The sequence below is a fragment of the Scyliorhinus canicula genome, chromosome 8 (genome assembly GCF_902713615.1).
Source record: "Scyliorhinus canicula chromosome 8, sScyCan1.1, whole genome shotgun sequence".
Lineage (NCBI taxonomy): Eukaryota > Metazoa > Chordata > Chondrichthyes > Carcharhiniformes > Scyliorhinidae > Scyliorhinus > Scyliorhinus canicula.
The window spans coordinates 146,598,422-146,623,939 of record NC_052153.1 but is presented as its reverse complement, the minus strand read 5'-3'; the positions used below and the strand labels follow the sequence as shown (position 1 = coordinate 146,623,939).

Below are 25,518 nucleotides of genomic sequence, written 5' to 3'. Positions count from 1 at the left end.
CATCGGCTCTACAATTAATCATTATGACTCTCTGCCATTTTCCTGCCTCTTTCCCGTAGCCTTGCACTTCGTTTCTGTTCAAGTAATCATCTTATACCCTCATGAATGCCTTGATTGAATCTGCCTCAATCCTTTTCAAGGAGGGAACAGTTTCGCCTGATCTACTCTGTCCAGCCCTCTCACACGTTTCAACAGCTGTATAATATCTCCTGTTAACCTTCTTCACTCCAAGGGGAACAGTCCCAAACTCTCCAATCTACCCTCACAACTGAAGTTTCTCATCCCTGGAATCATTCTTATAGACCTCTTCTCTCCGATGTGTTCACATCCTTCCTACAGTGTAGCTCTCAGAAATGTACTACTGTACTACTCTAGCTGAAGTCTAACTAGTGTCCTATAACTTATTTTCTCTTGTACTCTATCGACCTATTAATAAACCCAGAATACTGTCTTCTATTAACTGCTCTCTCTACCTATCCTGCCACATTCAATGATCTACGCACATGTTGGTCCCTCTGCTCCTGCACCCTATCATCTCAAACATCTCCATACTGAAGTTCAGTGCCACCTTTCAGACCACTCCATCAACTTGTCTATGTCCTTTTGATGGTCTACTCTGTCCCTCTCACAGTTTGCAATGCTTCTGGGTTTTGTATCATCTGTACACTTTGAAATTATCCGCACTAAGATCGAGATCATAGAATTTACAGTGCAGAAGGAGGCCATTCGGCCCATCGATTCTGCACGTGCTCTTGGAAAGAGCACCCCACTTAAGCCCACACCTCCACCCTATCCCTGTAAAACAGGAACCCCACCTAACCTAAGGGCCATTTAGCACTGCCAATCCACCTAACCAGCACATCTTTGGACTGTGGGAGAAAACCGGAGCACCCGGAGGAAACCTACGCAGACACAGGGAGAGCGTACAGACTCCGCACAGACAGTGACCCAAGCTGGGAATCAAACCTGGGATCCTGGAGCTGTGAAGAAACCGTGCTAACCACTGTGCTGCCATGCTGCCCGTAATTAATATATATCATTAATATATATCAGGAAAAGCAAGGTTCCCAATACCAACCCCTGGGAATACCAACCCCTGCAGAACAACACAACAAACCTTCCTCCAGCCCAAATAATATCCATTGGCCATTACTTTGTTTCCTATTTCTCAACCGATTTCTTTCCCACATTGTGAATGTCCCCTTTATTCAATGAGCTAGAATTTTTCTCACAAAACCTGTTGTGTGGCACTGGATCAAATGGCTTTTGAAAATCTACATACACCACATCAACAGCATCCATCCCATTAGCCCTCTGCGTTATCTCTTCAAAAAAATTTCAGTAAGTTAGTTAAACATGATTTCCCCTTCAGAAATCCATGCTGGCTCTTCCTAATCAACCCCCATGTTTCCATGAGACTACTAATTCTATCCCAGATAATTGTTTCTAGCAGTTTCCCCACCACTGTTAAACTGACTGGTCTGTAATTCTGAACTTCTCCTTACAACCTTTTTTGAACAAGATGTAATGTCTGCAATTCTCCAGTGCTCTGGCAGCTACCCGGAGTCAGGAGAAGATTGAAAGATTATGGCCAGTGCTCCTACAATTTCCACTCTCACTTCCTGTAATATTGGATGCATTCCATCCGGTTCCGGTGTCTTGTCAACTTTAAGTACCGGCAATCTATTCAACACTTCCTCCTTATCAAATGTTAACCCTTCTAGTGACAGGGTTCCTCCTCTATCACTGTGGTCTGTTTCGGCAGGAAGAATAAAAACGCTCATTATATAAATGGTGAGAGATTTCAGATCTCGACATGCAGAGATCAGAAAAGGCTGGTATACAGGTAATTGAGAAAGCTAATAGAATTATATCATTTACTGTGAAGGCAATTGACTACAAAAGTAGGGAAGTTATACTTCAGTTGTATGGGGCATTTGTGAGGCCACATCTGGAGTATTGTGTGCAGTATTGGTCTCCTTATTTAAGGAAACATGTAAATGCGTTAAAAGCAGTTCAGAGAAGGTTTACCAGACTAATACCAGGAATAGACTGGTTGTCTTATGAGGAAAGGTTAAGGAGGTTAGGTTTGTATCCACTGGAGATTAGAAAAGTAAGATGCGACTTAATTGAAACCTTTTAAGATCCTGAAGGGTATTGACAGGATGGGTGTGGAGAGGATATTTTCTCCTGTTGGAGAATATAGAACTATGAGTCAATGTTTGAAAATAAGGGGTCACTCATTTAAGACAGCGATAAGGAGAATCTTTTCCCTCAGAGGGTCGTGAGTCTCTGGAAGTCTCGTCCTCAAAAGGCAGAGCTAGATAGATTCTTGATTAGTGAGGGGGTGTAAGGTTATCAGTAGAAAGGAACGGGGGGGTTGAGGTTACAAGCAGCTCAGCCACGGTCGTATTGAATGGTGGAAGCAGGCTCGCGGGGCTGAGTGGTCTACTCCTAATTCATATGTTTGTATAACATCTACCTCCTTGGAAAAGACAGATGCAAAGTATTCAATTAATACTTCAGCCATGCTTCCTGTCTCCATGAGTAAATTACCTTTTGGGTCCCTAATCAACCCTGCTCCTCCTCTGACCATCCTTTTACTATTTACATGCATATCGAAGACTTTGAGATGACCCTTTATGTTGGCTGCGAGTCTTTTCTCACAATCTCTCTTTGTTTCTCTGATACACTTTTTCACCTCCCTTCCCAACCTTTTACATTCCTCTTGGTTCTCAATTGTATTTTCGACCTGGCACCTGTCATGAGCATTATTTTTCTTCTTTAGCTTAATTTGTGTCTCCTTCATCATCCAGGGAGCTCTAAATTTGTCTGCCCTACCTTTGCCTTTTGAGAGAGTATACCTTGACTGTGCCCAAACCATTTCTTCTTTGAAGGTAGCCTATTGATCAGCTACAGTTTTTCCCACCAACCTTTGGATCCAGTCTAACCAGCCCAGCTGCGTATTTGCCCCACTGAAGTCAGCTCTCCCCAGGTAATTATTCTTGCTCCATTGTCCTTTTCTATCATCATCTTAAATCTTACCATACAATGATCACTGTCTCCTAAATGTTCTCCCACTGACAGTTGATCTGTTTATCCCACCTCATTTCCAAGAACCAGGTCTGAAAAGTGCATCCTTTCCTGTTGGACTAGACGGGTGAAGATAAACAGTTGTCCCACTCCCCCTGTACGCTACCACTGTCCCAGTGTACATTTGGATAATGAAAGTCCCCCATTATAACTACTCGACAATGTTTACAGCCAAGGTAAACTCATCTAAGAGGTTGGTGTGTCAGGGTTTATTCAGCTGTCAGGCTAAATAACCAGGTCATCTGATCAACTGCTACCACACGGCATATATAAAATCTGATAGGATAGGGCATAAAAAGATCTGTGAAAGGTGACAAATATTTCCCTTTTGACTTTACACCGTCAGTTTCGACTTGATGACATCACGCTAGCACATTCATATTCTGTGCCGCCTCTTGTATGACTGGACAGGCTGAACTGTCTTTATTAGAATAAAACAGTTGTTTCCAACCTGTCAAATCTTTATGGTGCAACTGTCACGATTTTAACGCATTTATACACTTAAGTTGCTTTTAGCATGCGCTCAGATTCGCAGAAGTTCAAGGTTAAGCAGGCAACTAACTGTGATTGAATTGCCTCATTATATCCCCTGCACTAACCATGGAAATGATGCTAAGGTGTGCAAGCATCAACAGTCAACTCAGCGGATTGACAGGGAAGGAATTGAGAGCATTTAACACTGCCGGTCATCCCAGGAATGATTTCTGGCCTTGACTCAGGAACCAATCTCCCGTTTATACCATTATTCCTATGGGAAAATCAGTTCCGACTTATAACGTTTCGACTCACAACGTGGTGTTACGTCACCCTGGGAAATTGTGCAGCCAATTCCAGCCCCACGTGCCCCAGAGTCACAACACAAGTGAATTAACCAATAATTCTTATAAAAATCCCCAAAGTCTTTGGTCCTTGGCTGCCCAATAGTCACCAGGTTTGTAGGTTGAAATACAATTACTTATAACAAAATTAATGGTAAAATATGCAGTGAATGCAACAGAATAACAAGCTAACCAACTACCCCCTTTAATTGTCCCACCCTCTACCCACACAAAAGACAGACTAACACAGAGAGGGGAAGGGGTAAATATAATGAGGATGAAGGTCAAAAGTTAAGAGTCTTTGCTTCCAATGTTTTTTCTGTAGCAGGCTTTCCTGACAGCACGGTGGCTGATCAAAGCCTTTGGATTACAGCTGATGGTAGTCCTTTTGTCAGAGTCAATCATTCAGTACGGTATCTGCAGGCAGCAGGCCTTCTGGAGAGTCACTTTAGTTCTTAGAAAACTGGGCCTCCCACTCAAAGATTCACATTCAGGCCTACTTCTTTCCTGAGACACTGTCTCACATCAAACCTCCAGCTCAGGGTTTGATTTCAAGCATTTTCAGTCTCATGAAAATAGCCCCCAGACAAACTGGAGAGAGAATCAACCCTCACAGTGGCCTTATGAAGAGTGTTTAGCTCAGGGGTGGGCAAACTATGGCCCGCGGGCCGCATGCGGCCCGCCAAAGGTCTTTATGCGGCCCACCAAGTCATTAAAAAAAAAGTTTGTTTAAAATTTTTTATTTTTTTAAAGTTAATGGGGGAGGGCTGTTGGGTTACTTACTGGTATAGGGTGGATACGTTGACTTGAGTAGGGTGATCATTGCTCGGCACAACATCGAGGGCCGAAGGGCCTGTTCTGCGCTGTACTGTTCTATGTTCTATATGAGGCGCCCAGAATCATAACCGGGTGCAGTAATTATTTTACTTAATATACTATGCGGCCCTTTAAAATTGTGAATTTCTGAATGTGGCCCTTGCACGGAAAAGTTTGCCCACCCCTGGCTTAGCTGGATCTTTTGGGAGTGAATTAGTTGGAATCCTCCACCCAGACTGTAGAACCAGAAGTAAAATGAAACACACGCCTTGTGACTCTGAAAAACATACCAGTAGGATCACATCCAATCACCACCTGTTATCGGGAACAACACCGCCTTTTGGGCCCATTCATTGGCCACCAGCCAAATCAATGAATCAGAGTCATTGCTGATGTCAGTTTAAAACAGCAAAGCCTTCTGGATCTTCCTGTTTAATTTAAAGGGACAGGCCGCTTTCCTTAAAGACACATGTCCATTAATCATCCATGGATCAAAAATATCACGGCAAAAATAAGGGAAATGGGAAAATAAGGGAATAAACAGAAACAAACAGGAAAGACCCTTACAGCGGTGTTCCGGAACCAATTGCGTTGCAAATCCGAGGATTGCCTGTACATTAAAACTTGGGAGATGCAGCCTTCAAAGTCTCCCCTCTGTAATAAGGTGCCTCTACTCTGCAGCTCCCCAACTTGAAATCATCACATTCAGCATTGCCAAAATTGAACATCAACAGACAGAACCTTAAGCACATGACTATTTCAGTAGCAATATTTGCAGCAGTTTGTCTCTTGTGCAACCATTGATTAATCAACAGGTGCAAATATCCATCTGTTCCAAAAACATCCCGAAAAAGTAGACATCAAAATGATGTTTCTACCTCTTCGCTCTGTCACGACCATCAACAAGAACTCGGGCATGTCCTCATCCTCCCTAAACCCCACGAAGCAAGGACATATTGTGTGACACTGAATTTAGATACAGCCTCCAGAACAACTAGAAATATGCATGATAGGCTATCTGACAAAAATATAGAATCCATGGAACCATAGAATCCCTAGGGTGCAGAAGCAGGCCATTCTGCCCATCAAGTCTGCACAAACCCTCTGAAAGAGCATCCTACCTGGGCCCACTCCCGCACCCTATCCCCGTAACCTCACCTAACCTACACATTTTAAGGCACAAAGGAGCAATTTACCATGACCAATCCACCGAACCTGCACATCTTTGGACTGTGGGAGTAAACCAGAGCGCCCGGAGGAAACCCACACAGACACAGGGAGAATGTGAGAACTACACATAGATAGTCACCTGAGGCCAGAATTGAACCCGGGTCTCTGTTGCTGTGAGGCAGCAGTGCTAACCACTGTGCGACCATGCTGCCCACAGAATCAGTGGAGGAGTAACAATGCTTTGAGGACTAATTTTGTCTCAATTCCAAGATGGAAAAAAACTCCGTTCCCTACAGTTTGCCAACCAACAAAGAATCCTTCACCAGAGATAAATCTACATTTCAGCCATAACGTTAAGTCACACATTGAAAAGATTTGGTAATGACTATGGTTGCATTATTTACCAAATACACACACTCATGATGAATATAGGAACTTCATCTCTATTGTGTTATAGTTACTTGGTGCAGTAAGGGTTATAAGTCTGGGCTAGCGTTGTGAGGGCTATGACATGAAGAATGAATAAACCAGAAGTGGTTGCTTAGCAACTGGGCCTTGTAAGGCAGATAAATGTTTAAGTTATAGTTCTAGCTAATTTTATGGCAGTTGAAGAGAGGTAGTAAGAGAGAAGTCAGCTCTCACAGGGCCAGTTGGTTTATAAGGCGAGGGAGGGGACATCTCTCTCAGCTTTGTAAGAAGCAAGCCATAGAGTAATGGTTAAGAAAACAAGTACAGATATCTGAAGAGCAGATAGCTAAGGAAACTAGAGAAATGAAGAGAAGTTTCCAAGAAATTTGAGCTAATAGGTACTAGAACAGATCACAGTTCAGTAAAGACAGACAAAGCTGAGAAGGCGGCTGAAACACCAGAAAGATATCTGAAATGATTTTCAGGTTTGTGAGATTTTATGACAGTCTGTGAACGTGCACTGCAATAACTGTGGAAATTGGTGGCTGGATCTTGGAGGTTGTACAAAAGCGGTAAAGACATAGAAATGCTAAAAGGGGTGCTGTAAAATCCTGGACTGGGTTTGATGCTAAAAGTGCAGCAGAAGCTTGGGTGAAAAGAGCAATTTGTAAAACTTAGACTGGATTTCAGAATGCAAACTGTTGCAAAAGGGAAAGCATCATTGTAAAAGAAGATTTTAAAGCGTGTTTTTGGGAGTGGAGTTTGGAAACACTCGTAGAACAATATCTGGGGGATCCTAGGAGAAATCCCGGATATTAAGTGGAGGTCAGAGCAGAGTGTGTGTATTTGACCACAGCCATTTTGTGTGCTTAAAAAGAACATTTTGTGTTAATGCTTTCTCGTCAGCTCTCAACAGTGGCTAAGAGACTGGACCAGCTCCAATAACTTTTTTTAAGTTTTAAGATTTTAATGCGGTGCGGTAAGATCAATAGGCGGGATTCTCGCAATGGGAGACTAAGTGCTGACGCCGGACTAAAAACCGGAGGGTTTTACTCCGGCGTGGTGCCCGTTCCCAGACCCCTATTCTTCCCCCTCCGTGGGTCTAACAGGGGTGTTGCGCAATTTACGGGGGCGGGGCCTCGGTGAGGCGTCAGAGATCCGGCGCCGCGTCTTGGGACCCGTGCATTTGCAGTAGGGTCGGCGCCAACTAGCGCGTGCGCGGTGGCCATCCTCCCCCAGGCCGCCCCGCACAAGAATGGCGCATTGATCCAGGCTTGCTGCCGGAAGAAAGGAGGCCCGCTGACCGGTGGGTCCCGAGCACGCACCAGGCCAATCCAAAGGGCCTCCCCGGGTTTGAAACCCCCCCCCCCCCAGACAGGCCGCTCCCGGCCCTTGAAGCCCCATGTCCCGCCAGCCCGAGAGCAGGTTAGAACTGCACCGGCGGGACTGTCGTTTTTTTCGCCGGCCACGCGGCCCATTTGGGACGGAGAATCGCCGCTCTCCATTTGCGGCGATTCTCCGAGCGGCCCAGCGCGATTCACGCGGCGCTGGTTTTGGGACGGGGTGGGAGAATCGCGTGCGGGGGTCGGGGCGGCATGGCACGATTTGTGAGGCGACCCGGCAATTCTCCCACCCGGCAAGAGGGAGGCAGAATGCCGCCCTCCGTGTTCCAGGAGTGATAACATAAGAAATAGGGCTTGGTTATTTTATAAACAAACTTTATTAAAACAAAACAAAAGAAAGCAATATTTAAACCTGTACATCAGTTCTAACCCTAACAGTTTACATGCAGTTTCTTAACCTAAGCACATTAGTTCCCATTAAACCACACTGCACATGAAAACGCAGCTCGCGATCTACTTACACAAAAACACAAAGGCAATACTCGCATTTAAAAATACTTTTCTTCTGGTTGGGGCATTTGTTCAGAGTCTTTTTTCAAAGTCTGCCTCAGTGGCAACTTTCATGACTTCTCTGTTCAATTTCCACAGCCTTCTCGGTATAACTGTTCAAACAGCATTTCGTGTCTGTCGCACGCTCTCTGAGCTCCGCCTAGACCCTCATATAAAGGTTCTCCCCTCTGGTGGCCAGACTTGAATCCATTATCGTTATCTAGGCTGTGTGGTTTCCCACTCCCTTTTCCACAAACAAAAACATAGCTATGCCATTCATATGCAACTAACCTTCCATTGGCGGACAAATATTTAATCAGACTCTGTTATTGACTGATAGATGGTCAAATAACGTTCTCTTGAATGACAATGGATCTTGAATGGATCATCCTGGTTCTATCGGAACATTCTGTGTATTCCCACTTATGAGGTTACGACTGAAAGGGGCAAGGTAACTCAAGCTCTTGGTTCATCCCTCTAACTCTGCTGTTAGCAGTATTTTCTCTCATTCTGTTTAACTCCTAAATTGCCTGCTACATCTTGAACTCCATTTCTGGACTCAAGTTCCTAATATCTCCCTATTATTTTTTTCAATTTTTTCCAATTAGGGGGCAATTTAGCGTGGCTAATCCACCTCACCGCAATCTTTGGGTTGTGGGTGTCAGACCCACACAGTCACGGGGAGAATGTGCAGACTCCACACGAACAGTGACCCAGGGCCGGGTTCGAACCTGGGTCCTTGGTGCTGTGAAGTAGCAGCGCTATCCGTTGCGCCACCATGCCACCCTCTCTCTCCTTATCATGACAATGAGACCATCGCGGCTTAAGATGTACTTTGTAAACCACTTTAATCTTTAAATCTGCGTGTATTTGTTAAGATAAAGGGGGAGTAAAGGAGTATTGTAAAATCATTAAACTTTTCATGTTTAATAAATATTATTTTCCTGTTGTTAAAACCAATTAGTGATCCTGTGACTCTGTTCCTCCATGTTTTATTAAAAAAAAGTCAAAGTTACATTCTTTTGAGCCAGGGTTTCATTCTGGGATCTTCCCGTCCAGTCATATCAACTGGGATCGTAACAAATATTGTGTTTTTTATTGTTAAAATAATTTGACAATATTTTGTGCTTTTGAAAACTTAACTTATACAATAATTTTAAACTGCCCGTAAAAGTAGCGTCTAGACCATATCAATAATTCTTGGTTGTTGTTTAGTTGCATGTTGCCTCTTTGTCGGTAACGGTTTGTTTATTTCAGATTTAGTGATGTACAAAATATTAAATTATCTTTCGGTAATATTCTCCAAATTTACATGGGTTTATTGGGATTGGACTCATTTATTCCTCTTTGCTTTTAAATTTATTTTTAATATCATCAACTTCAAACAAGTTTTTAAATTGGAACAAAAAAGGGATTTTCACTGAAGAGTACAGAATTACAATAATGTTTTCCAAGTGTTTTGTGAATTTGAAGATGGAGGGGTACTAAAAGAGTGATGGAGGGGTACTAAAAGAGTGATCAATGTCCAAGGGAGGAAAAACAATGACTGGATGAAGATTATTCCTAGAATAATTGATGGCAAGTACTGAGCATTGCTCATTTGGAACTACAATCCAGCATCTAACATTGAGCAACTGAGTCATCACCTGATCCAGGCACAAGAATGACCCTTAAGCTAAAAGTGCATTCAATTCTACAGCTCCAAAGTGCTCACGAAAAGCAGCTAAGATTCTCTTAGGCAAATTAAACAACGCTAGCATGAAAACACACAATGTTGATTTCAACTAATGATCCGTTTACCGCTTGGCATGATGAATAATATTTATGAATGTCTTCTTCTGCATAATATTTCTAATGTTCACGATTAAACATGAAATGCAGCGGAGTGCCACAGTAATGATTTCCTGAAGCAATACTGTACACCAAGGAATGTTGAACGGCTGAATTACTTTGCAATGATGCAGAGGAATAAGACTGTTTAACTGTGCATTTTCTCGTGCAATGAAAATGTGACTCTCCATGAAGATTAGGGTTCCCAAAGATCATAACAATAAATTGACTTGTGGAAAATGCATCCACAAAAAGTCAGAGAAAGTTATATTCTTGAGGCAAGGACTTTGTGGTGACATGCATGTACACAACAATGTATATAGTTTTCTCTCAGTGCACATTGTTATCAGTACGACCTCCGACCAGCAGGTGGCATTAGAGATATATCACATGACTCGGGACACTTGGTAGTAAGTCATAGAAGACGACAGTCGCACTTAGAGTAGCTCCAGGAGAATTCACTGAATTCATTCAGTAGCCATCATTAGTTATCTTTTCCACGTGTTCGTAAATAAATAATCTTTATAGTTAAACAACTATATCTTCTGTGTCCATCATTGCAACGGTTATATCACAGAACACAATAGACTGTTAAAAATGTAACAGAATGACGATCACATAAGACTGCTTTAATTTACAACTTCCAATAATAGAACACCGACCAGTATTTCCCTATGTAAGGACAGTGATGCTTTTGAGACACCATAATGGAACAGTGGGCCAAGCAAACTGCTTGCTTAGTTGGGTAATGGTCAATGGTTTGCTCAATGGCCTCCTTCTGCACTGTATTCTATGAACTGGCTCCATTAATGAGTTGGCTCCATTAATAATATGAAGAAGCCTATATTCAAGATATTAGAGATGGACAATTTAGTTGAGAATATGTATTAATAAAGATGCAGGGTGGTGCAGTGGTTAGCACTGCTGAGGTCCCAGATTTGATCCCAGCCCTGGGTCACTGCCCGCGTGGAGTTTGCACATTCTCCCCCTGTCTGACTGGGTCTCACCCCCACAACCCAAAGATGTGCAGGCTAGGTGGATTGGCATGTTAAATTGCCTCTTAATTGGAAAAAAAAAGAATTGGGTACTCTAAATTTAAATAAAGAAAAATAAAAGAAACAAAGAATATATATAAATTATTTTCAGGGTTCTGCCACAGGGCGCCGAGGTCCCAGGTTTGATCCCGGCTCTGAGTCACTGTCCGTGTGGAGTTTGCACATTCTCCCCGTATTTGCATGGGTTTCGCCCCCACAACCCAAAAGATGTGCAGAGTAGGTGGATTGAACACGCTAAATTGCCCCTTAATTGGAAAAAATTAATTGGGTACTCTAAATTTATAAAAAAACATTATTTTCAGGGTAAAAGGCAGAACTATTTTTGAAAAGTCATTGTCTCTCAGCTCGATCTGTGGCAACTTCCATGCTGGGAGTATCACTGTCATCAGCTCTCCTTGATTTGAGAATAATGTCTGCTGCGTTTCTGTCATGAATCATCATGTGCCTGTTTTTGTCAGCTTACGGATCTGGCTTCAAGAAAGATGGTAGCATTTATACACTAGCCTTCCCACTGAACCCAGAGGAGGCAGCAATGGCATTGCTGGTTTGATTTTTCTAGTGCTCTTATGTGTCGCTAATACCCAGTTCAGGTCCCGCTGCAGTACAGGAGCGCGGTGACAACAACTGTTCTGCACACCACGACTTGACTTGGGGAGGTCTTTTTTGTCAAACATTCGCTGCTGTAACTTGTAGAAGGCTGTGTTGGCGCAACTGCTTTCCTCCTGAGCAGTGAGTGCGGGGAGGAAGTGGAGGGGGGGTTAAATACTGCTAGAAAGAGCGGAGGGAAGGTACTGTCAGAGAATTTCAGGCTGCTAGAGAGAAGGTCGAGGAGGGAAGCACGGTGTGCCTGCACAAGTGCAGACTGTGCAAACTCAAAGCTCCAACATTGGAAATACAGGAATAATGGGCATCCCAACCGCAAACAGTCCAGGAAATGGGACAAACAGCCAAATGATGTGACGATTCCATAAAACCCAGGGCAATTGGTCAGCCTAATCGTCATACACAAGTTTAAATTCCCACCAATCTATACAAGGAACACTCTGATTTTACCATAGGTGCTCAAGATCAGGACGACAGAAATCTCTTTTCTGGTTATAATTTCAACTAAACCAGACAAGGATTGTCAAGAGTAGGTCAACCATCGGATAATTTCCCATGGGTCATATTAGCAATGCGCTGGCAATAAAGGAAGGGAAATTATTATTCAGTGCTGTCCCAGAACACTCGTCAATAATCCCTGATAGAAATATTTGCATGGAGATAAAAGGAGGACCTGATCAAGCTCATGTTGGGCATTCTACTAATATTAGCATCCAGTCTGGTTGATTGGGCCAGGTACAAGTGGGCTGCCACAGCTCATAGCACATATACCCTCATCTCAAGTCACTGCCTTCAGGACGGCAAGATCATTAAAAAGAAAAGGAAGACTTGTATTTACATAGCACTTCTTATCTCCACCGGACATCTCAAAGTGCTTTTCAGCTAATGAAGTACTTTTGAAGTGTAGTCACCGCTGAATGTATTAAACATGGCAGTTCATTTGCATATAGCAAACTTCCACAGACAGCAATATAATCATGGTCAGATCATCTATTTTTCGCGATGTTGATTCAGAGCTAAATATTGACTAGAACACTGTGGATAATCTCCTTACTCGTCTTCAAAATAGTGACATAGGGGCCAGGATTCTCCCCTACCCGGCGGGGCGGGGGGGTCCTGGCGTAGCGGAGTAGCGCCAACCACTCCGGTGTCGGGCCTCCGCACCTTTGAGGGCTAGGCCCGCGCCGGAGTGGTTGGCGCCACGCCGACTGGTGCCAAAACTGGCGCCAATGGCCTTTGACGCCCGCCGCCCGGTGTCGGAGCTGGCCGAAAGGCCTTCGCCAGTTCGTGCATGCGCCGGTGCATCAGCTGCCGCTGACGTCACCACCGGCGCATGCGCGGTAGAGGGGTTCTCTTCCGCCTCCGGCATGGTGGCGGGAGAAGCCTCTCAGCAGCGGAACTTCGGCCCATCGCGGGCCGGAGAATCGCCGCAGGGGGCTCGCCGATCAGCGCGGAAAGCACGCCGATCGGCGCGGCGTGATTCCTGCCCCCGCCAATTCCGCCAGGGTCGGAGAATTTTGCCCAGGGTCTTTTACATCCACCTAAGCAGGCAAATGAAAGACAGCACCTTCAACAGAGCAGTAGTCCCTCTGTACTGCTCTGGAGTGTCGGCCTTCATCTTTGTGTTCAAGCATTGGAGTGCGATTTGAACTCTGAACCTTATTCAGAAGCAAGTGTGCTACCAACTGAACCACGGATTACATACCTGTAAAAGTAAAACTCTAAATCTCCTTCTAGAAGACCATATCGTTTTAACAGGAGACGCTCCCTACCAATTGCTTTATTCCTTTTTTTAAAAAATATTTTTATTAAAATTTTTCAATTTATAAAATAGAAAAAAATAAACAAATTGACATACATCAACCATAAAAAATAGAATAACCCCTCACAAAACCTAAATCCTCCCCCCCCACTTCACAACTAACAATGCTATGAAATAAACAATAAAAGGCTGCATCTCCGATAGAACCTCTCGATTGCTCGTCTCACAGTGTATCTAACTTTCTCGAACTCCATCAGATCTCCCAGCCACACGGAGGCATTGGGTGGAGGTGGAGAGCTCCACCCTAGCAGTACTCGACTCCGGGCAATTAGCGAGGCAAAGGCTCGGACATCTGCTCCCGCACCTGTCTGCAGCTCCGATGTGTCTGACTTCCCAAATATGGCCACTAAAGAGTCGGGCTCCAGCTCAATCTTCAGAATGATGCAAAAGAAAAAGACCCAAAAACCCTTACGCTTGGGACAAAATTGAACAATATAATAATAATAATCTTTATTAATGTCACAAGTAGGCTTACATTAACACTGCAATGAGGTTACTGTGAAAATCCCTGAGTCGCCGCATTCCGGCGCCTGTTCGAGTACACCGAGGGAGAATTCTGAATGTCGAATTCACCTAAAAAGCACGTCTTTCGGGGCTTATGGGAGGAAACCGGATCACCCGGAGGAAACCCACATAGACACTGGGAGAACATGCAGATTCCGCATGGACAGTGACCCAAGCGGGAATTGAACCCAGGACCCTGGCGCTGTGAAGCAACAGTGCTAACCATTGTGCTAAGGGGCAATTTAGCGTGGCCAATCCACCTAGACTGCACACCTTTGGGCTATGGGGGTGAGACCTGAGCAGACACAGGGCGAATTTGCAAACTCCACATGGCCAGTGACCCAGGACCGGGATCGAACCCGGGTCCTCAGCGCCATGAGACAGCAGTGCTAACCACTGTGCCACCGTGGACATGGTTAGCCGGACCCCCTGCATAGCACTGGCACCTGTCCTCCATCACTAAAAAGCAGCAGTTCATTCTGGATTTGGTATGGTGCGTCCTAAAAACAACTTTAAGTCGGCCGCGTCATGGGGAATGATGGGAAAATTGCGAACTTGGAGATATCGGAATGAATTTGAACCTGAGAGCCTAAACGTTTCTGTCAATTCCTCTAGACTGGCAAACTATCCGTCTCAGAACAAATCGCCCACTCTCTCCTGCCCCTTCCCTTCCCACTCCCCGAAATGGGCATCTTATCTCGCAGGCTCAAACAGATGGTTCACACAAATGGGAGCCAGCTTCGACACTGAACCCAATTTAAAATGTTGCCGCAATTGTTTCTAGATCTTCAAAGTGGAAACAACCATTGGTTTTGAGAAATACTTTGTCGGTGAGAATGGGAGCAAGGCCGTCACTAATGCCCCCAGCCCACAGACATAACCTTGATTCTATCTGCACCCACATAATCCCCGGATCATTACACCAACCCAACACCTTCTCTGTATTCGCAAAATACCAAGGGCGCGATTCTCAGCAAATGCGGAGAGTCGTGAAGGCTGCCGTGAAACCGGCCCAGTTTCACGGCCGCCTCCGCGCCCCCTCCCGGGACCCGATTCTGCTCCCCGGTCGGGGCTAGCAGCTGGGCCCCGTGAACCTCGGCATCGCGGACCTCGGCATCGCGGGCTTAGCAAATTTTGCTAAGTCCGCGCGCCAAAGTTAACGGCGGCTGACGCAAATGATGATGTCAGCCGCGCATGCGCGGATTGGACGGCTCCAACCCGCGCATACGCGGATGACGTCATCATGCATATGCGTGAAACCCGCGCATGCGCGGGCCGTTATGCCCCTCAGCCGCCCAGCGGACTGATCCAACGGGGCAGCGGAGGAACAAAGAGTGCGTGGGGTTCGTACCTGCTGCCCGCGATCGGTGGGCACCGATCGCGGGCCCATGGCACCCTTGGCACAGCCGTGCCAATCGGTGCCATGGTTCCCCAGAACGGCACTTTGCGGCCGTTTTCACGAACGGTGAGGGCAGGTGTGTTGGAGTTCGTGAAAACGGCCGTAAAGGCCTGGGAAATCGGCCCATCGGCTAGGGGAGAATCGCTGATCGCTGTAAAAAACGGCGAGCAGCGATTCGTGTCGTTGGGCGGTCGTGGGGGGGGGGAGAATAGCGGGAGGTCGGGAAAAATGTCGGGAAGACCCTCCCGCTATTCTCCGACCCGTCGTGGGGGGCAGAGAATTGCGCCCCAGGTTCAGCAATGCCAGGCCCCCAACTGTCTATCCCTTTGAATGACTGCCCTATGAATCCTCAAGGTTTTGCCCGTCCACATAAAGGATAATATCAACTTTTCGATCCTTCCAAAAAAAAGATTGAGGAAGGAAAGCTAGCAGACACTGGACAATTATCAAAAATTGTGGCAGGATGTTCCTCTTGATCGACTGGACCCTATCCACAAGGACAGGGGAAGGCTATCCCACCTTTGCAGGTCGGTCTTAACTCTACTTACCAGGCTAGTATAATTCTGTTTACAAAGTCAGGCCTAATCTCGAGCCACTCAACCCCCAGATATTTAAAACGGGTCCGGCCAAACAAAATGGAAGCATACCCAAGTTGGCTCCACTCCCTAGGCAATAGAGACCATTTAGTATTGATAAAATAGAATACTATACATCAGTTATCTATACACATGAACAACATTCCTCCTGGACTAAGCCAAACCACACTCTGGACATAAAATTGAAGCAAACCAAAAGCTAGTGCTATTCTCACTCAATCACTGCCTACGGGTATAATAAGCTATCAGTGGTAGATTCAAACCTCAGCATGGCAAATTGCAAAACTGAATTCAGGAATTCTGATACTTTACAGCGCTAACAGCAGAGAATGAGCGTAGAAGCTGGTGTTTTGTTGTAAACCTCTACCTGGTTCACTAATGTCCTCAGGGAGGGGAACCTACAATCAAAGAACAAAGAAAAGTACAGCACAGGAACAGGCCCTTCAGCCCTCCAAGCCTGCACTGACCATACTGCCCTTCTAACCTAGAACCTTCAACACTTCCGGGGTCCGTATCCCTCTAGTCCCACCCTATTCATGAGTTTGTCAAGACGCCCCTTAAACGTAACTATGTGCTTCCACCACATCCTCCGACAGCGAGTTCCAGATATTCACTACCCTCTATGTAAAAAACCTTCCCTCGCACATCACCTCTAAATTTTGGCCCTCGCACCTTAAACCTATGTCCCCTTGTAATTGACTCTTCCACTCTGGGGAAAAAACTTCTATCAACTATGTCCATGCCCCTCATAATTTTGCAGACTTCCATCAGGTCACCCCTCAACCTCCATCATTCCAGTGAGAATAAACCGAGTTGAGCCAACATCTCCTCATAGTTAATTTCCTCCATACCAGGCATCATCCTGGTAAACCTCTTTTGTACCCTCTCCAAAATCTCCACATCCTTCTGGTAGTGTGGCAACCAGAATTGGACACGATATTCCACGTGTGGCCTCACTAAGGTTCTATAAAGCTGCAGCATGATTTGCCAAATTTATACTCAATGCCCATGCCGTATGCCTTCTTGACTGCTTTCTACACCTGCATTACCACTTTCAGTGACCTGTGGAGCTGTACCCCCAGATTCAGCTGCCTCTCAATATTCTTTAAGGGTTCTGCCATTTACTGTATATTTCCAATCTGTATTAGACCATCCAAAATGCATTACCTCACAATTGTCCAGTTTAAACTCCATCTGCCATCTGTCCACCCAAGTCTCAAAACCAGGCATTTTAATAGCGGGGGGCGGGACCCGCAGGTGGGACGTGGGCAGGTGTCGGGAGGGTCGTGGAGCCATCCGTTGCGGCGCTCCCGATTGTGCAAATCCGCATGCAACAGCTGCAGCAGCCAGCTTTTAACCATGCTGGCTGCAATGGCCTTCAGAATGACAGCCGCGACCATATACAAAAAAAAGGCGGGCGCATGCATGCCCTCTCGTTGGTCCGCATGCAGAGTGCACCTGCATTTTTAAAATTTGGATGCGGCCGTCTTTTTGAAGGCTGCTCGCAGCCGGCATTGTTAAAAGCCGGCTGCTGTGACTGTTGGACGCAAATATGCGCAATCGGAGACGCAGGAGAAGATTTTCTTTTAGTTCAATGTAATCTTCCTGCCTGAAGAGAGGCTGAGAGCAGGTCACGTCCCCCGAACGTCGATATTACATGCTTTGTGCACGATTGTGATTTCTCTATTTTGTCAACAGCAAACAAGGCAAGAGAAAATGATGGGTCGCGAATGTCGGTGGGCGTGGGTCGTGAAAGTTGGCCGGCGTAGGTCCCGAAGGTTGGCCGGTTGGTAAAAATGGGTCCCCGGAAAAAAAGTTTGAAAAACACTGCTCGAAATGTTCTATATCCTACTGTATCTTCTGACAGTCCTCATCTCTAACCACAATTCCACAAACCTTTGTGCCAGCCACAAACTTATTAATCAGACCATTTACATTTTCCTCAAAATCATTAAGAACAGCAAAGGTCCCAGCACTGATCCCTGCTGAACACCACTAGTCACAGCCCTCCATTCAGAAAAGCACTTTTCCACTGCTACTCTCTGTCTTCTATGACCGAGCAAGTTCTGTATCCTGCATGGTTTACCCCTACATGATTGCAGTTCCACATTGGAGATGGAATTTTCCAATCCTGCCCATGGCAGGTTTTGTGGCAGGCAGAATTGGAGAATCCAGCAGAGCCAAAAAAATCGGAATCCGCTGAAGTGAAAAGTTTACGGGTGGGATTCTCTGCTCCTGGGACTAAGTGCCTGCGCCGTCGTGAACGCCGTCGCGTTTCACGATGGTGCGAACAGGGCCCGGGCACGACCTATTCTGGCCTCCAGAGGGGGCCAGCACGGTGCTGGAGCGGTTCACGCCGCTCCAGCCTCCTTATGCGGCGCCAACCCGCGCATGCGCAGTTGGGGCAGCTCATTCCTGCGCATGAGTAGTTGGGCCACGCCATCCTGCGCATGCGCAGGGAACTTCTTACACGCGCCAGCCCCTCACCAACATGGTGGCGGTGTTCTGGTGCCGGCCTCGGAAGGAGCTGGGCACGGTGGAGAGGGGGGGGGGGGGGGGGGGAGAGGCCGGCCCGCCGATCGGTGGGCCCCGATCGTGGGCCAGACCCCATCGGAGGCCCCCCTGGTGAAAGAGCCCCCCTCGCGCCCCCCCCCCCCCCCCCCCCCCCCCACAGCGTTCCCGCCGGCAGCGACCAGGGGTGGAGCGGCTGCTCGGCCCATCCGGGCCGGAGAATCGCTGCTCGCCGTTTGCGGCGATTCTCCGAGCGGCCCGGTGCGATTCGCGCGCCGCTGGTTTTGGGGGGGGCGTGAGAATCACGTGCGGTTGTCGGGGCGGCGTGGCGCGACTTGTGCAGCGCCCCGGCGATTCTCCCACCTGGCATGTGGGGGCAAAATACCACCCTACAATTTTTCCAATGGCAGGTTGAGTATTCTGCTACCTAATGACGTAAATGCCATTTTTACTCATTACTGTGATGACCCTCAGAGGACCACAAGGGATTATGAGTTTCCATGGGAATAAGGCCTATCCAGCTGGGACTTATTATCAAGTCTTTTCAATACTGGCCCTGACCTGGACTGGGAGTTCCAGTTAGTCCCGGGCTGGGACACTAGTGCTATATGCTGCGGCTTTACTTTTTAGATAAAATAAATTTGGTTTAACCTTTATCTTCATGTCTCCTTGATTACTACAATTATCATCTTATGAACGCTCATTAAATCTGCTGCTTACGAGAATCACGTGCTGCCTTCTAACCGTCTGTTGCGCCAGTGGCAAATCCATCAGTCAGAATCCCGTTCGAAAAAGGATGGTGTGCAGCGGTTCAACCTCACTTCGCACCCAACTTTGCGGTGAGTGCTACATTCATAGCCTACCTGCTACAGTGCGGTGCCAATCTTGTTGCAATGATATTAGAACACCACACTGCTGGGGGTGCAGGGCAGGAGCTCTTCAACAATGATGGGCTCAAGGGGGAGAGTGCGAATGTTGGATCCAGTATTACTGGAGAATAACACAGGGAGCTCTACCTTAAATTGCCCTTAGTGTCCAAAATTGCCCTTAGTGTTGGGTGGGTTTACTGGGTTATGGGGATAGGGTGGAGGTGTTAACCTCGGGTAGGGTGCTCTTTCCAAGAGCCTGTGCAGATTCGATGGGCCGAGTGGCCTCCTTCTGCACTGTAAATTCTATGATAATTTATGATTAATCTAGGACAAAGGTTCGGCACAACATCGTGGGCCAAAGGGCCTGTTCTGTGCTGTATTTTTCTATGTTTTTATGTTTATGTTTTTTCACAGCATCATATTCCAAATAAATATCAGGGACATGGACAATGAAAGCTGGTCTCAAAGTAATAGACCAACATGTTGCACTGTCAAACTACTCGCACAGTTACAAATCAAAAGTATAAGTGATTTTGAATGGGAGGGGTCTGGAGTACACTGTTGGACTATGGGGCCCTTTTTGGGGGCACTCTGCAGCTTGTTTTGCCACAACATTCAAATGGAGCCAAGACTGAGGGGAAAGTGATGTTCCTCCTTAAGAAATTAGCCATTGGAACTCATGCCTTTTGACAGAGATAGATAGGTTCTTGATTAATAAGGGGATCGGGGTTTATGGGGAGAAGGCAAGAGAATGGGGATGACAAAATATCAGCCATGATTGAATGGCGGAGCAGACTCGATGGGCCGAGTGGCCTAATTCTGCTCCTATGTCTTATGGTTTTATAGTCCCGTGAGAGGGTTCTAATGCAATAGAGGAGGGAAAGAAAGGAGGGGCGATGCCAAACACAGTTTCAGGAGCAGGCCACACCTGAGATCCAGGCTGCAGGGCAGTTGGAAGGGAAAAATATTGTGCAGTTCATTGCAACCCTCAAGCGACTTGCAGAGTTTTGTAACTTTGGCAACACGTTAAACGACAATTAGACATTGTTTGGTGTGGGGTTTGAAAAATGAAGCCATACATGGGAGATTATTAAAGGAACAAAGAAGTCTGAAGACTGCATTAGATATTGCTGTTTCCATGGAGTTCATGGCTAAGGAGGCTTCTCAGCTCAGGGCAAGTACAAGAATCCATAAACTGACTACAGGCCAGAAGACAGAAGAAATCAACCCGGAAACAGGCATATTGTGCTGTGCAAAAATAGGCCATTCACAGGTTGATTGCTGGAGCAATGACAGCTGATATAAAACTTTTGGCAGAGCTGGCCACACACCAAGAACTTGCTGGAGTAAAATAACTTCTCCAGAGAAGAACACTCAAAAGGAGATACAGAACTCATTTAAAGGGAGAAACAAAACATGTCCAACTAAGAAAATTCAATGTGGAAGAAAAGAAAAACAACCACAGGGACGCTGTAGCACTTCAAACTGATGAAGAACTGACGCTGGACGTACTCTCAGTCCAGGGTGGTTCACACCATTTTGTGATCATCCCAAAACTGTATGGACAACCTATCAAAATGGAGGGGGCTGCCGTCTCCCTAATTCCTGAAGCCATCTATGAACGGAAACTTTATTACCTGCCTTTGAAGCCAGCAGATGTGACTTTGAGAACATATACTGAGGAAATAGTGCCTCTGTAAGGTTACATCACAGTTTAAGTTGAGCTAAATGAGTAAACTGTAAAGCCACAAATCTATGTGGTTCCCAAGGTTTTCCAGCTCTCTTTCGGGGCTCTTGACTGGAAAGGATTAGACGGAACTGGAGCACGGTAAACAGCTTAGTTGATTCAAAGTCAGATTTACAGACCATATTGGAAAAATACACCAGTGTTTTTGAAGACACACTGTGGTCCATGGATGGAGTACATGTGTCCCTGAAAATTAAGGAAAATAGCCAGCTAAAACATCTCAAGGCTCAAGCAGTGCCCCATGCTATACGCCCAAATGGTGGATTAGAAATATGGAAACAGAAGTCTTGGAACCCATCACTACTAATGACTGGGCAATCCCTATTGTACCTGTTAGGAAGCAGGATGGTACAACTCATATTTGCGGAGATTTTAAAACAACAATCAACCCAATTCTATGTGTGGATCAATATCCGCTACCATTGATTGAAGATTTGTTCGCAGACCCAGCACGAGGACAGCCGTTCAATAAGATTGACCTGTTGCATGCCTACTTGCAAATGAATATGGCAGTTGAATCTTTACACCTAATCACCATCATCACTCACAAAGGCCTATTCTGCTATAAGAGATTACCTTTTGAAATAACGTCAGCACAAGTTTTATTTCAAATATCAATGGACCAGATCCTTAGTGGCTTACAGGAGATACAGTGTTACCTAGTTCAGTGTTTTTTCAAACATTTTTTCCCTGGATTCACTTTTACCAAGCAGCCAACCTTCCTGAAACACGCCAGCCTTCCTTCGTGACCCATGCTGCCCGGACTTTGCAGCACACCATTTTCACTTACCTTTAATGCGTGAGAACACCACCCACCAGGTACGCAGTACGTACTTGTGCGACTCGGCCAACATTGTCTACCTCATAAGCTGCAGGAAAGGATGTCACGAAGCGTGGTACATTGGCGAAACCATGCAGATGCTGCGACAACGGATGAACGGACATCACGCGGCAATCGCCAGGCAGGAATGTTCCCTTCCAGTCGGGGAACACTTCAGCAGTCAAGGGCATTCAACCTCTGGTCTTTGGGTAAACATTCTCCAAGGCAGCCTTCAGGACGTGCGACAACGCAGAATCGCCGAACAGAAACTGATAGCCACGTTCTGCACACATGAGTACGGCCTCAACCGGGACCTTGGATTCATGTCTCACTAAATTTAACCCCCCTTCATCTGGCCTACGCTTGTGAAATCCTACCAACTGTCCTGGCTTGAGACAATTCATACCTCTTTAACCTGTGATCATCCCTCTCTCCAGTCCCACCGTCTGCACCTGTAAAGACTTAATTACATGCAATGACTCACATTCAAAGTATCATCTTGCATCATTGGCTTTGTCTATATATGTGCTTGTGCAACCTACCTCTTCACTCACCTGATGAAGGAGCTATGCTCCGAAAGCTAGTGATTCCAAATAAACCTGTTGGACTTTAACCTGGTATTGTAAGACTTCTTACTGGGCTTAATCAAGGTGGAGGGTCTTAAATTCTGCCCCGTGTGGGTCCATTCTAGCTGGACAACACCAAAAATCAGCAGCTCCCCAAAGAAAATACAGCATATGATTAATAATTATTACCTTTTAAACCCTCCCCACTACACAGTTAGGTCCTGATTTGCTGAGCCCTCTGCTCTATTCAACCCCAAACTCTTTGCAAGGTTCAGGTCTGCTCTATCTCCTTCTAACCCACATGCTCAGGACTATTCAACTCAACCACACCTCTTGACCCTGCCTCACCTGGAACCAGTTCAACCTCTCTACTTAATGAAAAATAACATAGCTTGTCCTGGCCACCTGACTCCAAAGGATTTGTAATGTAGCAATCAGCCTGCCTGAAATCGCTCCTTAATCAATAACATCTAGCTAACTTGAATGGCTTTCTGTACCAAATCACATCCCCACTCTTCTCCCTGAAAGAAGCAATACTTAAAGCTGGACACAGGTGATCAAAAAGGCAGCAATAATCAGATGACTGGTTGGTGTAGCGCAAGGTAATCTCTCAGATGAATGGGAAACACCAATCCTAGTCAGAAAAACATTGCTGTCATTAAAAAAAACACATTTCTGTGAGCATAGTCGTGGCAGTAATTTGAACCAATGCTCAGAACAATGTGGGCACTGTTATTTATAACAGTGCTGCAGTGCAAAGGCATAAATTGTGACCCACCAACCCTGATCAAATTCGTAGCGTTGTCCAGTGAATACAATCAATCGCCTGCAAAGGGACAGTTAATATTTAATCCATTTTTTTGGTATCATTACTTGAAGTCTGCTTTCATTTTATAAAAAAGCATTTAAAACTTTAGAACATAGACCACTAGTAACTGAACTCCAGGCTGAACATTTCCTATCAACCACCACCCTCTGTCTTCTTACAGCTAGCCAATTTCTGATCCAAACTGCTAAATCACCCTGAATCCCATGCCTCCGTATTTACTGCAATAGCTTACCATGGGGAACCTTATCAAACACTTTACTGAAATCCATATACACCACATCAACTGCTTTACCCTCGTCCACCTGTTTGGTCACCTTCTCAAAGAACTCAATAATGTTTGTGAGGCACGACCTACCCTTCACAAAACCGCGTTGACTTTCCCTAATCAAATTATTCCTTTCCAGATGATTATAAATCCTCTCTCTTATAAACCTTTCCAAGACTTTGCCCACAACAGAAATAAGGCTCACTGGTCTATAGTGATCGGGGTTGTCTCTACTCCCCTTCTTGAACAAGGGGACAACATTTGCTATCCTCCAGTCTTCTGGCACTATTATTGTAGACAATGACGACATAAAGATCAAAGCCAAAAGCTCAACAATCTCCTCCCTAGCTTCCCAGAGAATCCTAGGATAAATCCCATCTGGCCCAGGGGACTTATCTATTTTCACACTTTCCAGAATTGCTAACCCCTCTCCTTATGAATCTCAAGCCCTTCTAGTCTAGTAGCCTGTATCTCAATATACTCCTCGACAACATTGTCTTTTTCCTGTGTGAATACTGACGAAAAATATTCATTTGGCACCTCTCCTATCTCCTCGGACTCCACACACAACTTCCCACTGCTGTCCTTGACTGACCCTACTCTTACCCTAGTCAACCAGAGTCTTTGATTGGTGTTATGATCCCAGTTAATGTTATTGCTGGAGAAATCAGATCGCAGAATGGAACCTGGCTTGATCGATCATACTATTTTTTTAAACCATGGAGGGTATTTACTGAACAGATTGACAGAAATTCACTGTTGACTTTTCAAACAAAAAGATAAAGCATTTAATAAACAAGAAACTTTAACTACATTACACTTGACAACAAAAAAGGTTGGAAAGATATCACCACATACACCAAGAAAGAATTATTCAAAATCATCTTAGAGACCCCAACACTCCAGTGAAGAGGTACCACCATTTCCACACCAAAGATAGAGCTGTTCTTTTCCAGTAAACAACTGAACATTCACGGGAAGTCTTTCCACAATCAGTATCTCCCTTGAGGTATGCAAAAAACCCATTTCAATTTCATTGTTACTTTACCTTTAGAACAATAAATAGGAGTTCTTAAACTCATCTCTTAAGCAGTTTGGCATAATTTTCAGCTAGAGAGAGTCTTAAATCTTTCTGTCCTCACGCTGTGGTATATCTAATTAAAACTATTTTTCTTGTCTCGCCTCATCTCCAAGTGGGTATTTTTTCTGATCCCCTGTTGCTAAGCAACAGCACAGTCCTTTTTTTACTTTTTGTGTTTATTTTAACTTCCTCAAACTTCGAACCCCTTGGTAACCCATCTCTTCACTTCAAGAGCCATAACACCTTATTAAAAATGCATGTTTTCAAATGGCTCCAGACTTGCTGGTTCCATCCCACTAATCTCTATACTAAAATAAGACTCAGGTTTCAGGTTTCTTAACACACAAATAAATCTATAAATTAAACATAAAACTATATCTAGCTCCTAACACTTGCCTTATGATGTTGGAGCTAACGTGAATCAGGGTCCTGGAATATGGTACGTTATACTGCTTTGTCTGAATAATCTGATGAAAAAGTATTTCTGGTGATATAAATAAACTTCATAAAAAACTGATGTGGAACATATTCTTGGAGAAACTGCCACGGCAACAGGAAGTTGTGACTGAATGAGATCTAGCTACAACTTGACCAGTTAACCCACAGACATACGAAAATGCGAAGTGCTGGACTAAAATCAGCTTCAGTTTCATCAAAATAATTGGAACTGCTAAACAGGCAGATGCTCATCAGACATTTAAACCCCCCTATGGAGGACTAAATAACCCCGACACCTGTTGGATACGATCTTGGAATGTGTCAAATATTTCAGGGATGAAAAGACCAAAAATGAAATGACACGGTCTGCAACAATGACTGCAAAA

The 25,518-nt window shown here is 45.3% G+C and overlaps 1 protein-coding gene across 3 annotated transcripts in view; it reads right to left on the bottom strand.

The window, feature by feature from the left end:
• atg10 (ATG10 autophagy related 10 homolog (S. cerevisiae)) overlaps positions 1-25,518 on the bottom strand; it is a 381,846-nt gene that overhangs the window by 304,056 nt on the left and 52,272 nt on the right. The window lies entirely within an intron of this gene.